Genomic DNA, 8,090 nt, shown 5'->3' on the forward strand with positions numbered 1-8,090 from the left:
GGCCAGGCATGGTGGCTCACACCTGTAATCCCAGCACTTTGGGAGGCTGAGGCAGGTGGATCACCTGAGGTCAGGAGTTAGAGACCAGCCTGCCTAACGTGGTAAAACCCCATCTCCACTAAAAATACAAAAAGATTAGCCTGGCCTTGTGGCAGGTGCCTGTAATCCCAGTTACTCCGGAGGCTGAGGCAGGAGAATTGTTTGAACCCAGGAGTCAGAGATTGGAGTGAGCTGAGCTGTGACATTGCACTCCAGCCTGGGTGACCAAGAGAGACTCCGTCTGGAAAAAAAAAAAGAAAAAAGAAAGAAAAGAAAAAGGCTGGGCGCGGTGGCTCAAGCCTGTAATCCCAGCACTTTGGGAGGCCGAGACGGGCGGATCACGAGGTCAGGAGATCGAGACCATCCTGACTAAAATGGTGAAACCCCGTCTCTACTAAAAAAAATACAAAAAACTAGCCGGGCCAGGTGGTGGGCGCCTGTAGTCCCAGCTACTCGGGAGGCTGAGGCAGGAGAATGGCGTAAACCCGGGAGGCGGAGCTTGCAGTGAGCTGAGATCCGGCCACTGCACTCCAGCCCGGGCGACAGAGCGAGACTCCGCCTCAAAAAAAAAAAAAAGAAAGAAAGAAAAGAAAAAAGAAAACAATTGAAGAGAACTTAAGTGACAAACAAGAATGAAAAAGACTTCACTATTTTACAGTTTCAGAGAGAGTAACTGGGTTTATCATATTTGAATCTAAAATGTATCTTAAGCCCATAGATGAAATCAAGGTCATTGGTATTTAAAACTTTTTCTTTTCATATGTTGGATATTTTTTTAAAGATGTGATTTGAGGCCGGGCGCGGTGGCTCAAGCCTGTAATCCCAGCACTTTGGGAGGCCGAGACGGGCAGATCACGAGGTCAGGAGATCGAGACCATCCTGGCTAACACGGTGAAACCCCGTCTCTACTAAAAAATACAAAAAACTAGCCGGGCGAGGTGGCAGGCGCCTGTAGTCCCAGCTATTCCGGAGGCTGAGGCAGGAGAATGGTGTAAACCCGGGAGACGGAGCTTGCAGTGAGCTGAGATCCGGCCACTGCACTCCAGCCTGGGCCACAGAGTGAGACTCCGTCTCAAAAAAAAAAAAAAAAAAAAAAGATGTGATTTGAGTCAGCAGCCTACTTCTTGCAACAATATTTTTAGATTCTCTTCAGTTATTTAACCTGAAAGGCTTTTTTTAAAAAATTATTTTAATTTTTTTTGAGACGGAGTCTCACTCTGTCACCTAGGCTGGAGTGCAGTGGTGCGATCTTGGCTCACTGCAAGTTCTGCCCCCGAGTTTCAAGTGATTCTCCTGCCTCAGCCTCCCAAGTAGCTGGGACTACAGGCATATGCCCAGCTAATGTTTGTATTTTTAGTAGAAATGGGGTTTCACTATGTTGGCCAGGCTGGTCTTGAACTCCTGACCTCAGGTGATCCACCCACCTCGGCCTCCCAAAGTGCTGGGATTACAGGCGTGAGCCACCGTGCCCAGCTGAAAGGCTTTTAATATACTAAAAGAATCCACAAAATTCTGATGTTAGTAACTTTTAAAGAAATATTCAGAAATAGTCTCAAGAGGATAAAACTAACATAGGAAATGCATTTCCTCTTAAAAGCAATGAGAAATAGGAAATATAAATGCAATAGAAAAATGAGTTTGACATCTTAGAATATTTCAGAATTAAACCCAGATATATAGGAAGGATGAGTCATTTTAAGAATTGCTCCTTTGAAATCTCAAGTCTGACCAGGCATGGTAGTTCATGCCTATAATTCCAGCACTTTGGGAGGCCGAGGCAGAAGGATTGCTGAAGCCCATGAGTTTGAGACCAAACTGGGCAATATAATAAGACCTAGTCTCTATTTTAAAAAATAAATAGGCCAGGCATGAAGGCTCACGCCTGTAATCCCAATATTTTGGGAGACCAAGGCAGGTGGATCACTTGAGGTCAGGAGTTCAAGACCAGCCTGGCCAACGTGGCAAAACCCCATCTCTACTAAAAATATGAAAATTAGTCAGGCATGATGGGGGGCACCTCTAATCCCAGCTAGTCAGGAGACTGAGGTGGGAGAATCTCTTGAACCCAGGAGGCAGAGGTTGCAGTGAGCCGAGATCGTGCCACTCCAGCCTGGGCGACAGAGTGAGACTCTGTCTAAAAAAAATTAATTAATTAAAAATTAAATAAATAAAAAGAAAAATAACAAAAAACAATACATAAAATGAAGTAAAATCTACGGCAATCTATATATTTTGTTTTTAGGACCAAGTTTCTTCTTGCATGACCCCTCCACCAAAAGAAAGCAAAGCAGGAAAAGAAGAATAATTAAGTTTCAGCTTAAGTTGAAATGCCACCTAAATAGGATACTGGATTTTTTTTGTGAATGTGAAAAGAAACAAGAATATGAGAATTACTACAGTTTTTAATTCTATTGAACAGTTGACTCAAGTCGAGGTGATAACACTATTAATCCCCATCTCTTTAATGTTTCTAGGATAAAGAATTGTGTTAGACTTCAATTCAATGGATGTATGTTTTGGATTCTTGTCTGAAAACTTTAGGAAAAATTACAGTTGGCTTACTCTCAAATGACTCTCCATTAATATGGAATTTTATAAAATAAGATCTGTTGTTATTGGAGGACCACTGAAAGAAAATTCGCATCTTTACTCAAGACCCATTCACTATTAGCAATAAAATATAAAACAGTCATTCCAATTATTAGTGCCTGTTTTCAGTAGTCATATTTAGGGGCTTGGCAAATTATAATGTGATGAATTTCCTTTAAAATGTTCTTAGATTTTACAAGTTGTGTGTTACTGAACAGTTCTATTATTTCCAATATCATAAAACAATTTGAAATATATATTAAAGTTCAATGGTTTTTTGCTGTTATTGTTGAATCATTTTGACTCAACTTGTCAAAATTGGAAGGTCTTAAGAGTTGTTTCAATTCCAAGAAGGCTTTCAAATATCTGTATTAATCTTGTAAAATTAATTTTTGTCTTAACAGGAAGTCTTATTTTTTAGTACCTAGAATTAATTAACTTGAACTTACATGATCCTGTGGAATTTAAAATCTAACAAACCATGGACATCAGTCCTAAGGTTAGGAATTTAATTATAAAGTAGCTGGCACCTAGAAGGCACTCAAAAAATACTTGTTGAAGGAGTACATGGAATGCAGGAGTATCTCCTTTCTAGTAAAAGCATGATACAACTTTGTATTGCAGCCAATAAATGCTGTATTAGAAAATTTGTAAGAATATTCAGATTCAAATTTTATTGTCAGCCACAAGTGACATCGACTTCCACAGATTGTGTAAAAAAGAGACAGAGTTTCATTAAAGGTATTCATATACTCTCTGATAGGTTTTATGAGACATTTAGCCCCAAAGTGAGAAGATTTAGCTGCCTTTGAGACAGTAGTCAATAGTAGCCATTGTTATTGGCTTTTCTTACTCTTTAGTGTAAAGAAAGAGGAAAGGTGAGAAATTAAGAATTTCTATCAGGCCAGGTGCAGTGGCTCATGCCTGTAATCCCAGCATTTTGGGAGGCTGAGGTAGGAGGATTGCTTGAGCCCAGGAGTTTGAGATCAGCCTGGGCAACATAGCGAGTACATTAGTCCATTCTCACACTGTTACAAAGAAATACCCAAGACTGGGTAATTTATAAAGGAAAGAGGTTTCATTGACTCACAGTTCTACATTGCTAGGGACACCTCAGGAAACTTACAATCATGGCGGGTGGCAAAGGAGAAGTAGGCACTTCTTCACAGGGCAGAAGGATGGAGTGAGTGCAAGCAGGGGAAATGCCAGATGCTTATACAACTGTCAGATCTCATGAGCCTCACTCACTATCAGGAGAATAGCACAGGGGAAACTGCCCCCATGAGTCGATCACCTCCACGTGATCCCGCACTTGACATTTAGGGATTATGGGGATTACAATTAGAGGTGAGATTTGGGTGGGGACACAGAGCCAAACCATATCAGCAAGACTCCATCTCTACAAAAAATAAAAAGATTAGCCAGGTATGGTGGTCCCAGCCTGTAGTCCCAGCTGAGAGGGAGGCTGAGATGGGAGGATCACTTGAGTCCAGGTGGTCAAGGCTGCAGTGAGCACAGATGGCACCACTGCACTCCAGCCTGAGTGACAGTGCGAGACCCTGTCTCAAAAAAAAAAAAAAAAAAAAAGATTTTCTGCCAAATGTAAATACTCTCCCCTCTAAAAGCTCTGAGACTTCCTAGAAAAGTTGTCAATAATTAGAGTCCAATCAATCACAGGCTGCAGAACAGAAGAAGAATCAACACTAAGATTTCCAGGTGAAGAAAGTGATGCTCATTACAGTGCTTTCCAAGAAAATAGTTTTACTGCCCTGTACCTGCAAGGGAGATACTAATTTGTCTCCAATTCATCACCTAATGCACTCTAATCATTCAGTCAATATCAGTCAAGATATTGTATTGGCCAATATGTAACAATTTCAGGGTCAGTTTGCCAAGTCAGTGTTGCTGAACTTAGACTTACCCACACTATATCAGACAGTTTCTATGAAAATCAGGCTTAATCAATACATGGTAAATCAATTTACAGCTACATAAATCTATAAAATGTATCAAAGTAAATATCAGGTATACAGCTATTATTCCAGAGCTGGGAAAAAGAAGTTATCATGTATATAAATTCACAGAGTGATAATTCTAGTAACAGGACTTTAATACACACACATAGGGCTTTCCCATAACTGTTAGCTGAAGTTGTTTCCTGGAAGTAACAGTGTCTACACTCAGACATTCTCATCAGACATACAGCTAGCCACACCAGAGAAAATGCAGAGATAGGCGAGTGGGGCGGTAGGATATACCACAAAAGTACTTCATAGAAGAGTCTGAGCCTACTCTGGCTTGAGGGCTGCCCGAAGAAAATTATTTTAAAAAGAAAGGAAAGAAAAAGTACTTTATAGAAAAAATATAATAAAACAAAACTTACAACTCTAAAGAATCAGACTAGGCGGCCGGGCGCGGTGGCTCAAGCTTGTCATCCCAGCACTTTGGGAGGCCGAGACGGGCGGATCACGAGGTCAGGAGATCGAGACCATCCTGGCTAACACGGTGAAACCCCGTCTCTACTAAAAGCTACAAAAAAACTAGCCGGGCGAGGTGGCGGGCGCCTGTAGTCCCAGCTACCCGGGAGGCTGAGGCAGGAGAATGGTGTGAACCCGGGAGGCGGAGCTTGCAGTGAGCTGAGATCCAGCCACAGCACTCCAGCCTGGGTGACAGAGCGAGACTTCGTCTCAAAAAAAAAAGAATAAGACTAGGCACAGTGACTCATGCCTGTAATCCCAGCAGTTTTGGAGGCAGAGGCAGGCGGATCACTGGAGGTCAAGAGTTCGAGACCAGCTTGGCCAACATGACAAAATCCTGTCTCTACTAAAAATACAAAAATTAGCTGGGCATGGTGGTGCATGCCTGTAATCCCAGCTACTCAGGAGGCTGAGGCAGGAGAATGGCTTGAACATGGGAGGCAAAGGATGTAGTGAGCTGAGATCACACCACTGCACTCCAGCCTGGTCAACAAGAGTGAAACTCTGTCTCAAAAAAAAAAAAGAATCAGACATTTGAATTCATAAAATAGCATCAGATACTAAATCTTTAAATAAAAATAGAGAAAAATAATAGGTTTGGAAGAGATCTTAAAGGAATATCTCTTCCCTCTATTCTCCAACTTTCTGGTAGGAAAAGAACCTATGCTATCTTCACAGATTTAAAAAGCAAAAAATGAGATGCAAATTTATAGAGACAGATAATAGAAGTTAAAATATTATGATATAAAATTTATCATTGTAACCATTTTTAAGTGTACAGTTGGGTGGCGTTAAGTCACATTCACATGGTGCAACCATCACGATCATCTATCTCCAGAACTTTTCTCATCTTCTCAAACTTCTGGCCTTCCTGCGTTGGTTTCCGAAAGTGCTGAGATTACAGGCATGAGCCATTGCACCCAGCCAAAAAAAATTTTAAGAGAAAAAACAAGGAACTATTGATTCATCTGCATTCCAATTGCCACTGCCCAGGTGGAACATTCTGACCTATAACCCACCTAACTCACCACTTCGGCCTGGAAAGCTCACAGGTTTTCCAATTCCTCCAAAACCAAATAAAAAATCCTTAGATTGCCTCAAGGTTAACATGGGGTAAGACACCAGTGCCCTCCCAACTGCTCCCTGGAAGGAGTGATAGATAAGGAAGACCACATGCCAAAATCTGAGAGACGTTTCCACTAAATGCAATGTGTTGCGACACTAACAGTAAACATATTCATAGGCCAGGGATGGTAGCTTATGCCTGTAGTCCCAGCACTTGAGAAAGCTGAGGCAGGAGGATTGCTTGAACCCAGGAGTTTGAGGCTGCAGTGAGCCATGAGGGCACCATTGCACTCCAGCCTGGGCAACAGAGTGAGACAAGAAAATAAAGAAAGAAAGAGAGAGAGAGAGAAAGGAGAGAGAGAGAGAGAGGAAGGAAGGAAGGAAGGAGAGAGAGAGAGAGAAAGAAAAAGAGAGAGAGAGGGAGGGAGGGAGGGAGGGAGAAGGAGGGAGGGAGGGAGAGGGATGGAGGGAGAGGGAGGGAGAGGGAGGGGGACGGAGGGAGGGAGGGAGGGAGGAAGGAAGGAAGGAAGGGAGGAAGGGAGGAAGGGAGGAAGGAAGGGAGGGAGGAAGGAAAAGAAAGGAAAAGGAAACCCACATTCCTAATGATACTCACTCGGCCCTTGAACCGTGGACAGCCACAAGGAGCTTACTTATCCTCATTCTGACCAAGCATCTAGGCAGAAGTCCTACTAGTATAGACAGGCTGGCTTGATCTAAACTGATCTAAACCAACGTTTTACCTTACTACCCCCAATGCCCACCTGCCTCTTTCTGTAACCATTCAGTGACAACTACCAGGACTTGATGTATTCACTGCCTAGCCCAGGGGCATCTTGGGAGGTGAGCATCCTGTCAGGCAGTGCCCCCAGAACAGTACATGCTGGAAGAAAAGCTTCCCTACACACCCCGTGTGACAGACAGAATGGGAACTGCCAGCTCACTGGGAGAGTTGGTTACACAAGCAGGAGGCAGTCAGCCTTCTGTGACTCCACTGCCCTCTGCAGAAGCTTTCATTTGTCTAGGCAGGTTCTTGGACTGGTTTTGCAGTCAGGAAATCCTAGAATGAAAACAGGAAAAAAGTTTTGCTTCTTTCAGAAAGCCCACTAAGGGCCAGGTGTGGTGGCTCATGCCTGTAATCCCAGCACTTTGAGAGGCCAGGGTAGGAGGACTGTTTGAGGCCAGGAGTACAAGACTAGCCTGGGCAACATAGCAAGACCCCCATCTCTAAAAAAATTTTTTTTTAAATGATAAAAGATAGTTAATTTCAAAGAGGGCTTGTGAGGCTGTGAAACCAAGAGCTCTTAACACTATGACCAAAGATGGAAGTTCTCTATAGGATGCCATAGCATTCGATGGTGCTATGTTTTCTTGAGGAGATATAAGAAAAAACAAACAAACAAAAATGATAAAAGAGAACCAACTAGATACCAGAAATTGCTCTGGGGAGAGTGCAGATCAGCCTCCACCCAGTTGTCTCTCCGCCTGAGGGGGGACATCTCACACCTCCTCTACAGTGGGAGAGAACAGTCCACATATCTGCCCAGTGACAATCCCAGGCCTTGAAAGAGCTCACTGCTTCACGGAGTGAACACAGACTTCATATATCCTAGGAAAGACGCTGCAACTTAAGGGAAAGGGAGCATTGTCCTGAGATCTTAGAGAGAAAACACTGCTGTGAAATGTTTTTACATCAGAACAGAGAAAAATTTTAGAAAATATCCACAATTTATGGAGCAACGTACAAGAGATAAGGAAATTGTACCAACAGAGAGTTCCAGAGATCTGCAGTGTTCCCTCGAGCCTTTGCAAAGTATTGCTTTCCACAGTCTTAGGAGGAATCTTCGTGAGTCCAGGGAAAGAGCTCCTAGCAAGACGTGGATGAGCAAATCTAGAAAGTCAGAATGCATTACCTGCTGCGCA

At 42.9% G+C, this 8,090-nt stretch overlaps 1 non-coding gene across 1 annotated transcript; it reads left to right on the forward strand.

Annotated features, from left to right (window-relative positions):
• Positions 1-7,426: 7,426 nt before the first annotated feature.
• LOC117084693 lies at positions 7,427-7,554 on the forward strand. Its single transcript, XR_004437599.1, has one exon. It is a non-coding gene; the product is annotated as a small nucleolar RNA SNORA25 (small nucleolar RNA).
• Positions 7,555-8,090: the final 536 nt, after the last annotated feature.

The sequence above is a fragment of the Trachypithecus francoisi genome, unplaced genomic scaffold (assembly GCF_009764315.1).
Source record: "Trachypithecus francoisi isolate TF-2019V2 unplaced genomic scaffold, Tfra_2.0 Lachesis_group0, whole genome shotgun sequence".
Taxonomy (NCBI): domain Eukaryota; kingdom Metazoa; phylum Chordata; class Mammalia; order Primates; family Cercopithecidae; genus Trachypithecus; species Trachypithecus francoisi.